This window comes from Platalea leucorodia (genome assembly GCF_965183815.1).
Source record: "Platalea leucorodia genome assembly, chromosome: 4".
NCBI lineage: Eukaryota > Metazoa > Chordata > Aves > Pelecaniformes > Threskiornithidae > Platalea > Platalea leucorodia.
This window is the reverse complement of record NC_138826.1, coordinates 14,099,509-14,112,051: the sequence shown is the minus strand read 5'-3', so window position 1 is coordinate 14,112,051 and position 12,543 is coordinate 14,099,509.

Here is a 12,543-nt window from a genome sequence, read left to right as displayed (position 1 = left end):
CACAGGTGTTCAGATGTCTGCAACCTGCTCCCTGCCTCTTCCAAGGCCTCTGGGTGAGAAACACACCAGAAGGAGGGCAGAAATCCAGAGCTGCTGAAGCTGCTACAAAGGAAATTGTGTGTCTGTGTGTGTGTGTGCGTTTATCTCTCTGCATGTCTGTTTCCCTGGATTTGTCCTTCTTTTTCTGTGTTCAGAGCTGGTTGACTAACTTTTAAAAAAAAAGTGCATAAATGATTTTCCAATCAAAAATTACGAATTATTTATCTACAGAATGTTATTTTTCTCTTTGTGGAGCTAGCCAAATTGCTGGAAAATGGATTCCCCATGAAATTATTGACATATCAACAGTCTAAATGCCAGGGCGATATTACCCGTGAGTGCCAGCAGGCAAGCTGTTGTGCACGGCTGGTGAAAGGAAGGTAAGAGCAAAGTAAAAAAACAGATGAGAGGGTGTATGATGATGTGCTTAATAAGTAATTCTCTCACTATTATGTTTCCTGATCTTTATAATGATTTCTTTGTTTATTTAGCATATAATCCTAAGGTACCAGATGTACATAAATGAATAATTGGAAAAACAATATTAAGCTGCAGGAGTCTGCCTAGAGAAACTGTGGAGAAGTTGCATCTCTAACAAAATCCAGCATGTTGGGCAGAGCTCTGCTTGCTAGAAGTGTGTGGCATGCATGGCCACAGTATCACGTAAATATGGCTGTTCCTAGTAATGTAATAGCTTGTACTGTACAAGGGATCTGTAAATCCCAAAATGCCTTGGACAGTGATATCTGCTGGTAGTATTCCCATGTGGGAGATGGCGAAGCGGTGGCTGAGACTAGTATGAGCAGCATCCTGTCATTGGTGGCAAAGCTGAGGAGTGGCTCTAGGTCTTTTTCCCTCTCCCCTGGACTACTTTGCTCTCCTTCCCCAGGGACCAAAAATGTGTTCATGAGGAATATGTCACAGGGCACAGTCTTGCTTTGTGCAGGGAGGGAAATCTCTATGGCTGTCTGCACCATGAGATCTCTCACATCAGGGTGGCTTTGCAGTAAGAGCTATAAGGTGTTCTGGGTATTCTAGAAGACTGGTCATCCCCAATGTGCTTATCTGGGAAGTACAAGATCCTGCCCATGTTTCTGCATTTGTTGGTCCCCTTTAAATACCACTGGAGCTGACAGGAAAGGAAGATCATGACTGTATTTCCCTTGAAGCTGAAGGAAGGCTCCTGCTGACCCCGGTAATTGTGGATCAGGTACTTCTTTGTTCTGTCCCTGCAATCAGGGCTTCCATCTGATTTTCTATAAATAGAAAGCACCAACCACCTCAGAAACCCCTGTCCCCACTCCTGACAGCTGGGGTCATGCAGGACTCATTAAAGAAAGTAAATAAAGGATGTGGGCAGGCCTGGCAGCGACAGCTTTCTCCTGGTGCCAGCAGGCCCTCTGCCAGGTAAAGCCGAACTCCCAGTGAGAGCTTCTCAGAGCGCCTTTGGGATGTGTACAGAAGAGTTCTGTGGTGAGATGAAATATTTAAAACCGCTTTGGGTTGAAGCGAGGTGGGGGAGCAGCAGCCTCTTTAATCTGTGCACAGTTTTAAGACTGTGTGTGAATCATTGATGAGGAGGGCAGAGTGTTTCTAAAGCTCTGGCAGGTCATTAAACCTGGTGATGGACTCATTAAACAGGGAGCTGCATGGAAAGCCCTGGACAAAAGTACTGGAGTATTTCACACACATTGCCCTGTGGAGTGCCAGCACTTTTTACCTGTGACTTTCAGGGTATTATTGCAGTATTTGTTAATAAAGGAAAATGTCTTAGGCCAGTGGATCGTGTTGCATAAGAGGAAATGTGTGAAAGAAGCTCTTTGATCTGTCAGGCAAAAGCATAAGAAGATACAATAGTTGGAATTCAGAACTTGGGGTTTTTCTAACCATCTGATTGGGATCCACATGGGGGTTGGGTAAATCACCTCTGCCAACTCTTTTAACTAGGACTTAACTGGGGTGGGGGAGCAGGGGAATATTTAGTGTTAGTGTTCCCATGGCTTCAGTGGAAGGAAAGTAGAAAATGCCATTTTGCCAAGCGGTGTCCTCAAATCCACGTCTGTTAGCAGCTTCTGCTGGCCGCACTGCTCACGCCATAGTGCTGTTTGACCTCTACTGTACCTGCTGTTGTGTGCCTTAGGCTTTTTCTGACCCACCTGCAAAGATGGTACATGCTGTTCAACGGGTTGGATAATTTTCCATCTATTGCAATGACAAATGCGGTGTCAGATGATCCCTTCAGCTGGTTTGAATTTTGCTTTCTTCCGAGAAAATTTTGCTTTTCGGTAAAACTATGCTTAAGTGCTGGCCATAGACCTGAGTAAACCTGGCCTTATTGCCTACAGTCCCTGTGCTTCACCTCTAATTGTTAATTACACAGACCTAGATACTTGGTGTAAACTGGCATTACCCTCTTGGCTTCAGATGGGTTTACAGGATTTAAATGATATCCCCGATTGTCTTGCATTTACATAGCTGTGTTCCAAAGCACTGCGCAAATGTCACGCAGAGGAGATGATATCTGCCATCCTCAGGGGGCTGGACATTGTCCCTCTATTGGCAAGCAAATGCCCTTTTCTGCAGAAAGGCTGCAGCTGTCTGCCCTTGCTTTCCTGGCCCTCAGGAGAGAGTGGAAACAGCTGCAAAGGAAAAGATTCTTCAAATTTGCAATGTGGAGGAGGAGCAAAGGGCTAGCAATGTGGAGGATGCTTCTTGCTTGAGAGTTCCAGGTTCCTTTTTCTTCCTCCTCTTGGTTGGGCTGTGAACGAAAGAAGCTGGCGGCAGCTTGGAGGAAAGGCTTGTCTGGCATGGCAGAGGTGGGGGGATTTCTCACTTGGATGCTGGGCTCACAGCTCAGGTAAGTTCATGCATTGCTTGAAGCCATAGCTGGTGATGAGGTGGAAAACAGCTCTATCCCCCTTGCTGGGCATGGTAGTTGCATCTTGATGTTTATGGTTTCTACTTCAACTTTTGTTGGGACAGCTTACTACTAAAATGCCATTGCTTCTGGCAGAGTAGAGAGCTGATTGCTACTTACTATTGCTTAGGAATCCAGAAAAGAAAGCGAAGAATTAAATAGGAAATTTGCCTTCTGCTGCACACAAAGGTATCCAAGATGCTCTAGTTTTGTCCTCAAGTAAACAGTAATTGAGTTTTTACTTTTGCTTGCTTTGGTTTATTGCTTGAAACAAATAACCTCTCCCTTGAATGATCCATTTCCAGAAATCTTATAAGCAGTGTGCTCAGTGGAGGTGGGAAGAAGGGTGTGTGTGAGCACTTGGGAATGCGCAATTGGGAACAGGGAGTGCAGTGGGAAAGAACAAATGAATTCTGACACTGTAAGTGAAGATTAAGCAGTGAAGAGTGTGAAGCTTCAGCTGGCAGTCATTGCGTTAACAGCTTGGATATTTCAATAATCAGTTTAAAGTTGAGTTTATCAGGCATGCAAAAAGCTCAGCTCTTCAAGGTGTGTGGCTGTAGCTCAAAGCCATTGAAAGTCAAGAGAGATTATGATGGTGTGGTGTAAAAATGCATTAATGAGATCTCTTCCGTGTGGTGGAGGAAGAGACAGAGCTGGTGTAGTCAGGAGCAGGTTTCTGTTGCTCATGGTCCCAAACTCCTGTTCAGCAAGGAGCAGAGAAGGCGGCAGCTGTAATTTACCCTCTGTAGAAAACTCAGTCACTGCCTGAGGCTGAACCACCTCTGAACTTTTGTAGTAGCCTGTGGCTCTCTAGTCGCATGAAATGTGTCTCCGTTTGTCTTCTTTCCCTCTCCACTTGAATGAAGTGGCCTGCAGTGGACAGACACAGCAGCATGAGTCCATTACCCTGCTCATCCTTGCCCAGATGTGCTCTGACTGGTGCATGCTAGTCCCTCTGAAGTCAGTGGGGCTGTGGGAATGACCTGTGTGACTGTGCTCTTCTGGCCAGACCTTCATCAGATGTAAATCTGCACAAGGTTCTGGCTTCAGTGAGGCTGGAGTAATTTGTAGTGTGTTTTGCAGTGTTCCTACTTGGGCAAGTCAGCAGGCAATTGCCTTAAGAAGAATTGGCTACCTTAGGAACCTCCACCTGGGGATATCCAGTGGCTGTGCTGTGCTGTCTGTGGTGCTCCTCTGCTTGTAATTACAGGCTGCAACTCCATTAGATGCCGCGCTAAGAAATTATTCTTTATATCCCACTTAAGCAAAAACATCTTGTAAGAACCGTTTATTCCATTTTGGGGCTCTGTGGTGTGTGATCCCTCGCTTCAGTTCCTCTCTGATTTCCAGCCCTCAGAGTGGAAGGGACTCTGTCTCCATTGATTCCTCCAGTGTGTAGCTGGTCTTTGGCTGTGCTTTTTGGCATCTAGCAAAGGGCAGCCCAGGTGCTGACTGCTGTCAGCTGTCCCACAAATAATTACTGCAGCTGCTCTCCATTTCAGCACATGGGGTGGTTGAGACTTGACCCAGAGACAGGAGTGGTGCTTTGAGATCCAAACCTCTGCTGTGGCTGGATGTAGTAACGGTGTCAATATGGAACATGCTTGCCTGGAAGTGTTTTTTCTGTGGTCATGCTTGCCTTTTTTCTCTGTACCAGAGGTTAGCCTGATCCTTCTGCTAGGCAGGTAAAGGGGCATTCAAAGGACAGCTCTTACCGATAGAGGAGTGAAAAACCAGCCAATCTCCCATCTCATTGCTTCACCAGAGAAGAAAAATATCTGTGTTTTATTTTCCCTCCTGGAAGGAATTTGGTGCAATTGATATCATTCCATAGTCTGCTGTGTCTTTTTGTCCTATTTCTTTGAGCAGATTAGTGTGCCAGTCTGAGCTTTTCAATACAGCGGGACAGCAGAACATAGAAACAAGTGGGAGGGAAGTTCAGGGAAAAAAAACATCCCAAAAGAAGCTACCGCTTTTCCCCAAATCTAAAGGGCTGCAAGAAGATGTGCTTGGAAAGGATGAAAATGCTGAATATAGTTTAACATGGCTAGAGGGTAAGGAAGGATGCATGCGCACATGCAGAATGCGTGCTGGGGAATGGCCTACAAAGCAGGCCACAAAAGGTTTCAGAGAGCCGTAACATAAAATTAAGAAAAGGGGAAACTGTAGGCTGGAAAGAATTGAAATTGTCCTGGTGAGAGATCTTTAACAAGCTGTGGGTAACTTCCTCAAGGGAAGTAATAGACTCTCCATTGCTGGGGTTGTTTAAAAAGTAAACTGGATGAAACAGTAAAAAATATGCTCTAAGGACTAATCTTCTGTCAACTTGATGGATTAATGACCTAATTGGTCCTTTGGTTTCCTTCCATCTCTCATGCCTACTGTTCTGTGAGCAGCAGCTTCTAGTCATTAGGAATAAGACTAGGTGAAAGGAGTAGTGTTAGTGGAAATACTCATTCACTTTCAGTGATTTGGTCTTCTTCCACACCTCTTGGCCATAAGAAAGCTTTGGTGCTGTAGGAGATGGAATGGGTATGGGGCTCAGAGATTCCCAAACTGAAACTTGTTTTCTGCTTTCCCTATAATGCCTTGAGTTGTTTCGGTCTCTCAGGCAGGGTATTCTTCTGAAACCTGGCCCAAAGCAACCTATTCTTACAAAGCTATGGTAGTTCATTGTCACTCCTACATCTGTTGGCTGGGTCATGCCAACCTACTCTTTCTGCATGCTCCCTGGGGCTTTTTCAAGGCACAAATAGGCAAATGGATTGTTTTCACATCAGATCTCCTGGTTTTGGGCTATCTGGTGATGCAAAATAGATGGGAAGCTTTGTGAATGTCCTTCCCCTTCCTCACATATCTTCCATCTACCGTGTTTCCTGTGCTGCTTAAATTCCCAAATGTCCTACCTAGTAATCGGGCATGTGATCAGGGAAAGAGGAAGGGCACGATGGCTGTGTTTTGGTATTCTTGGTGCCTGGAAAATACTTTCTATGCATTGGAGGAAACTTCAGGATGCTCAAGATACTCAAGAAACCAGAACCTGCCCCTCACTGAGACAACATCAAGGTGGTTGGAGGTAAACACAGCAAGACACAGATACATCTGGGTCTTGCACCTATTTCATTTCATCCCAATAATGATGAAGGGTATCCTTTTTTCTTCCCATTCTCCTTGACTGTTTACCCTTCCCTTTGCTTCTTTCTGTACCATTCAGGATATGTGGATCATAGCCACATCTACTGTGCTGCTATACTCAGGATTTCAAGTGTCTTGCTGTAGTTTCTTTGTCATCCCTTTCCCTTTGTACATCTGCTGGTAAAGCAGCCTGGCAATAGACAAAACTTTAAATACATTAGACATGCATTTGCATTTGAAGAAGGAAATAAAATATGCATGACTCATCCTAATTCAGACTTGTAGACTGTTTCCAGATTACCTTCCTGCAATCAAAATTTGACTTTTTAAAACAATTTTAATTGCTGTAGGGGTTTTGTTCTTTGTGGTTTTTTGTTTGTTTGTGGTGGGGGTTTTTTGGGGTTTTTTTGGTTTTGTTTTTTTTTTTTTTTAGGTTTAAATGGTAGAGTTCCCAAGGCATTGAATTAAAACTTCCTCAACTGATAGAGGTGATCTCTGGGTTTCATGATTTCTTTTCGGAGTCTTCAGATCTAGTCCATGTGAACTTCTGAGCATCATCAGTCCCTCTAACCTTGGGTGGGGTTACCTAGGCTGAGTCTTGGTTGGAACTGGTCCCAGTATTTTCTGTGTGTCTGAACTCAGCTCAGCCCTAGTGTTTTTCTTATTTTCAATGGCTTCTTTTCTCAAACTGCTTACAGGTGTCTGTTCCCTTGGAGCTTCTTAGCAGGTTGCATTTACTGCTTTTAACTTGGCCAGCACAACCTTGGCAAATGCCGCTTGAAGCTGCAGCTTCTATGACTCCCCTTATGTTTTACCTCTCATTATTTCAGTGCTTATGTGTTCTGTTCAGTATTACCCAGTTGCAAAATTACCAGAAGGAAACGGCAGTGGAGCAGGTCCGCTGATCTTCTGTCTGTAGTTCAGGCTAAACTTAAGTTCATTGTCATATAAATCACAAACTTTAAGCTGAAAGGAGATTTCTGCAGACTGTATCCCTAGCTTGTTCAGCGCAACACAGGATTTATGCATGTATGGGAAGGGATGTGATTGCACATGTGAAGACTAGTGCAGGCTTTGGAGTCCTTTGAGAGAAGTAGTAGTGGGGTTTTTAGTCAGTGAACACCAGTGATGGAGGGAGATGAAACTGGTGAATGGGCAACCTGTTGATATTAAATGCTGGAAGATGAGAAAAATAACAATGTTTTCTGTAAAAAAAAAAAAAAAAAAAAAAAAAAAAAAAAAAAAAAAAGGACTAGTCACTTGGAGGGGAATGGTACATAGTGCTGGCTGTCATCAGTAATCCCAGTCTTTATTATCTCCAAGTAACTGGGAGAGAAATTGAGGAAAGAGGTCCTGGTGAGGAATGAGAAAAGTTACTTTAATAAATCTGGAAAGGTTCTGAACACCCAGTTATTCAGTGTCCATGTGCAGTCCTTTCTCTAGCTGCTGAAACTGAGGGGGAAAAAAGTAGGAAGGCTTTAAACAGATATTCATTGGCAATTAGAAGGGAAATATCGACTGTGCTGTGTCTGCTTCCCTTGGCCACTTCCACTTAATGAATGCCCTTAGAACAGTGGCTCCGCTATTGAGCCAAAGCAAATTCTGCACCATGTCGGTTAGTTATGTGTGCCCTGTGGACAGAGAACAAAAATGCTAATGCATGATTTATGTATCAAACCAGCACAGTAACACTAACTAGCTAAGCTGCGCAGCACACCTGTTGAATAGAGACTGCATCTCCATAGGCTAAAGCACTTCTCATCTTGACCCATCTGCTTCACTGAGGTGGTTCTAGCTGTTCCTCCACCCACCTTTGGAGGTGAAAGCATCCTCTGTGTTGCTGCTGTGATGTGCAAGCACAGGGAGGAAAACTCTGTGTTCAGCTGCTGTACAACAACTAGGATGAAACATTATTAATAATGGGTGTTACTGAGCTGAATGTACTTGCTGAACTGGGGCATGCAGGGAGGTAACAGAAAGGATCTCTAGTCAGTTTGTTGCAGAGTTCCTCAATGATGTGCGTATATCAATTTTGGGGGTCAATATTTTCTTTTGGAACCTCATAGCAGGTTTGTGGTTCTCCCTTCTAAATTCTGCTAAGGCCTGACTGAGTGGGGATGGGAAAAGGGGACATGGAGAGACTAAATCAGAACTGTAAGCCTAAGAGGGGTGGGACAGTTTGACTTGGAAGTCAGATCATTTTCCTTCTCTTGGCTTTTGTATTTTGGTGCTCTCAGCAGCAGCCAAAGGCTGATCATTGTATGCTGGAGCTGGACTCTGTTCTGAGCTTGTGTACAGCTTCTGGGTCTGTGTGCAAGTGCTGCCTCTTGGAAATGGGGGCATTCTGGGGCATGGCCAGCTATAGGCTCTGTCTTCAAGCTGTGTAGGTTTGTGGTGCAGGGGCAATAGTACATGAGATGCAAGTAAATGGTATGAGTACCATATGGATAATGGCTATTTATTAATAATACCTATTCTCTGGCTGCCATTTGGCAAACACAACAGCTGGACTTGCCCTATAAAGAAATTCAAATGATTTCTAGGAATGGAGACATTCACTTGTTCTGTGAAGTTTTTGTAAAAGGCACATTACCTGCAAGGGTATGCTATTTTTCACAGATCCTTACCTCTTACAGCTTTATTTCTATTGTTGATTCATAGTGTGAGGCTTAGGAAAGCTGTATGTAACCCAGCAGGTGGTTGCCGCCTTTATCTTGCTGGCAAGGTGTGGCAACAGGATAGAAATTGGGAATGATCTCTATTGATTTAACATAACTTCTGTTCAGCAGAGAGCACAGTTAAATGGAGATATACAGCTCTTCTTGGCTGTGTGGTCCTACCACCCCTTAACATGGGTGATAGTGAATAGGAATATCAATCCTAGCTGTCAGGGTGCTTCCTCTTTTGAACCTGTGCTATTGTGCCATGTTTTAAAAAGCATGAAGGGTGTTCTTTAGTGTCTCTGGTACTGTGTTGGCTCAGTTGGAAATCCCGCCTTTGGGAGTTAGTCCACCTGTAAATGGAGAGATTGCAGGAGAAGGGAATAGCTACAAGATGTCTTCCTCTTTGTGGTATGAGGGTGTTCTCTGCTTTGCTCACTCACCACCCAGGGTTAAGTGGTAGGCTTGTTCCCAGCTGAGCTGAAATGGGACAGCATTGTGCAGAGCTTCTTGATCAAGCAGATCTTCTTGGTATGTCTTGGGATGTTATGTTCTGAAGCTCATCAGTTTTATTTCCTAATGCCCTTATGATGGCTGTCCCTGCAAAAGAGCCGTGGTGTGTTTGGAACTGGCACAGTGCTTTTCATGATCTTAAGTGTGCTTATTAAAACAAAAAAAAGGCCATATTGAAAATCAATTTTCTCCTTGCAGGTCTTGAGCAATTTTGTAAGATATAATAAGATGAGCAATCTGGTTCTGGCAGTGAAAAGAACAGATGCCAAGCTATAATTTCCCTTACCAGAAAATGCTGCAGAGTCACTTTGTGTTGCAGAAAGAATAATCTGTGTTATTAATAGAGGACAGTTAAAACTTGGAGTCCTGAGAGCACACACTTCATCTGGTCTGTACCATATGGAGGCTCATAGGTAGGAACACATCCTGGTCAGCCAGGAGAGCAATGACAAGATCTTGGAGCATAAGAGGTTGTCTGTATCTTGACTGAGCAGTGGAAACTGTTGGGTAACACATCCCGTAACACCAAGGGGTCATGTTTCTGACTGTAGGAATTCTTGCTTGTAATTTTTTTTTTTGCATGGCCAGCCTCCATGGAAGATGGCAGAGCAAAGCTGGCATTGCCCATTTGCACAGAGCTGGTATCTGTGGGGGCCTGACCTGGGTTCTTTGCATAGTTCTCAGCTGAAAAAATTCAAGGAATTAGCCAAAAAGAAAAAAGAAATTATCTCTTAAGAGTGCTGAAACTTGCCTGTGTGAATATATTCCTTCTCTTATCTCTAGAAATATCCTGGGTCTCTCACAACCACCTCCTTGTCAAGGTCAGGCACCAACCAGCTTCTGGAACAATACAACACCCCTGCCCACTTATTCTGCGGATACAGATGTGCATCACTTTTAAAACAGGTGCTGGCTGGTGCAGGGTCACAGGGGTAAATTCACACCTGAATTTACTTAATTTTTCTATCCCTGGGCAAACAAGCCCTAACTCATCTAAACAGTCTTCAATTTGTTCCCTATTCTGGCCAGCTGTCTCATCTCCTTATTAGAATTAATTGTGTTAAGTATTGGGTCACAACTAACTTTCTTTCTGGAGGCTGTGGCGGAGATGATATTGCATTCTCAGCATCATCAGATTTGTTCTTCTCCATTAACTGATGGGCCTATGCTTTTCTTTGCTCTCCTCTTAATGTATTTATAGAGCCTTCTTTGTTGCCTTTATGTCCTTGTTAGTTGTAATTCATCTTATGCCATAGCCTTTCTAATTTATCCCTGCATGCTTATGATGTTCCTTTATACTTTTTCTCAGTTGCCTGTCCTTGTTCCCACTTTCTATAAAGTTGCTTTTTGATTGTTCGGTCTTTAAAATGCTCCTAATGTAACAATATTGATTTCAAGCTATGTTCACTATCTTTCCTCTGTACTGGGATAGACTGCTATTGTGCTTTTGATACAGTCCCCTTCAGCACTACCAGATCTCCTGCATTCCTCTCTACCTTAGGTTATCTTCCCAAGAGACCATGCCTCACAGTTCTGAATGTGTTGAAGTCGTCTGGGTTTTTTTTCTTCTTTTTTTTGAAGTCCATCTTCCTCATTCTCCTGGTCTCCTTTTCCTTTCTCTGCTTGTCATCACTTCCACCTGCGTTGCCTTCCACCTTTCAGTCCTTAACAGTTTCTCATTGTTGGAATCAAATCTAAATGCCCACCTACTTCCTATAGTTTTCTTCACCTTTTAAAACAGACTTGTAACTGTCACAAAGAACTTAGACTCTCTGTGTCCTACTGTACTGTTTCGAGTAACCAAAATCCTCCAGGAAATGTAATATTTCTGTTATTTGCTCATAAAAGACTCATCTACTCGCTTCTCTTTGGATCATCCTCTCCTCCCCACTTTCTCTGGAGCAAGAGATCTGGAATAGGGCCTGATGTTTCTCTTGTTCCTGAGCTTCAAGCAAGCACTGCTGCCATGAAGTGCAGCACCCCTTCCCTTTTTCTATGTTGTTATTCCCTTGAATATATGTATATATAGCTTTCCCTATATTTTTCTTCTCTGTGGCCTTATTTATGATAACATCATTTTAAGTATGGAAAAGCCCTGAAGTTACAGACCAAGTAAGTGAAAGCAGAATAGGATCCTTTATAATCTATTCCAGAAATTGCTTTTTCCTTCGCAGTGAGCTTTGAGCTACTGTGAAACATCTCTACTCATTGGGATCCAATACAAAAGCTTGTAAACTAATGCTGGCCTATTACAGCTTTGCTTTGAGTCCTGTCTTCCCCTGTCCTTAAGCATGCTGTATCAAAGGATGTATTTACTATGCAATTTGAGGCCTCTGATACTACTAACAAGTGATAGGGCGAGAGGAAATGGCCTCAAGCTGTGCCAGGGGAGGTTTAGGTTGGATATTAGGAAAAATTTCTTCACTGAAAGGGTAGTCAGGTGTTGGAACAGGCTGCCCAGGGAAGTGGCTGAGTCGCCATCCCTGGAGGTGTTTAAAAGACTTGTAGACATGGTGCTTAGGGACACGGTTCAGTGGTGGACTTGGCAGTGTTAGGTTAATGGTTGGACTCGATGATCTTAAGGGTCTTTTCCAATGTAAATGATCCTATGATTCTACTTGTTTCTCCAGAGCAGAGCTACCTGGTCAGATAACTCTGGGAATCAAGAGACGACATCAATTCTCATTTGTCTCTTCCCCTCACAGTGTCTACAGTCGGGCCTCTCCTGGCTTTCTGTGAAAATAGAGTCAGTCTCTTTCCCAAAGAAGGTGTATTTGCAAGTTTGTCTGGTCTCAGGTGAAGACTGGTGCCACTGGTTTAGCAGCAGGAACAGATAAAGGTGGATGTGGAAGGAGGCGAGCATTTTCAGTAGAACTGATGCACAGATAAATGAAGGAAACAATACAGATGCAGAGCAATAATAATTTTTATTGGACCTACAACCCCTGCACTATTTGATATATCCATAAGTGCTATCCACCAGCATAGGACACATTAGCTAGGTATTTACACCTATAAGACCCAAGAGTGTTCATGTAACATCTGGAATTTTTACCACTAGAGCAGAAACATCTGCTGTTCCCATCTTTGGTAGCAACAATAAGTGATTATTCTGGACCAGTGACAAAGGGTGGCATGGTGCACACCTTACTAATGAGGGCAAACGTATTAAAATAGGAAAGATGAGATGCTTAAAAAAGCCTCCTGTTGCCCTGTGCTTAGGGCTGAATGCTGGTGTTGTACTTCATTTTTCAGTGACTCAAATTTCAAAATGTC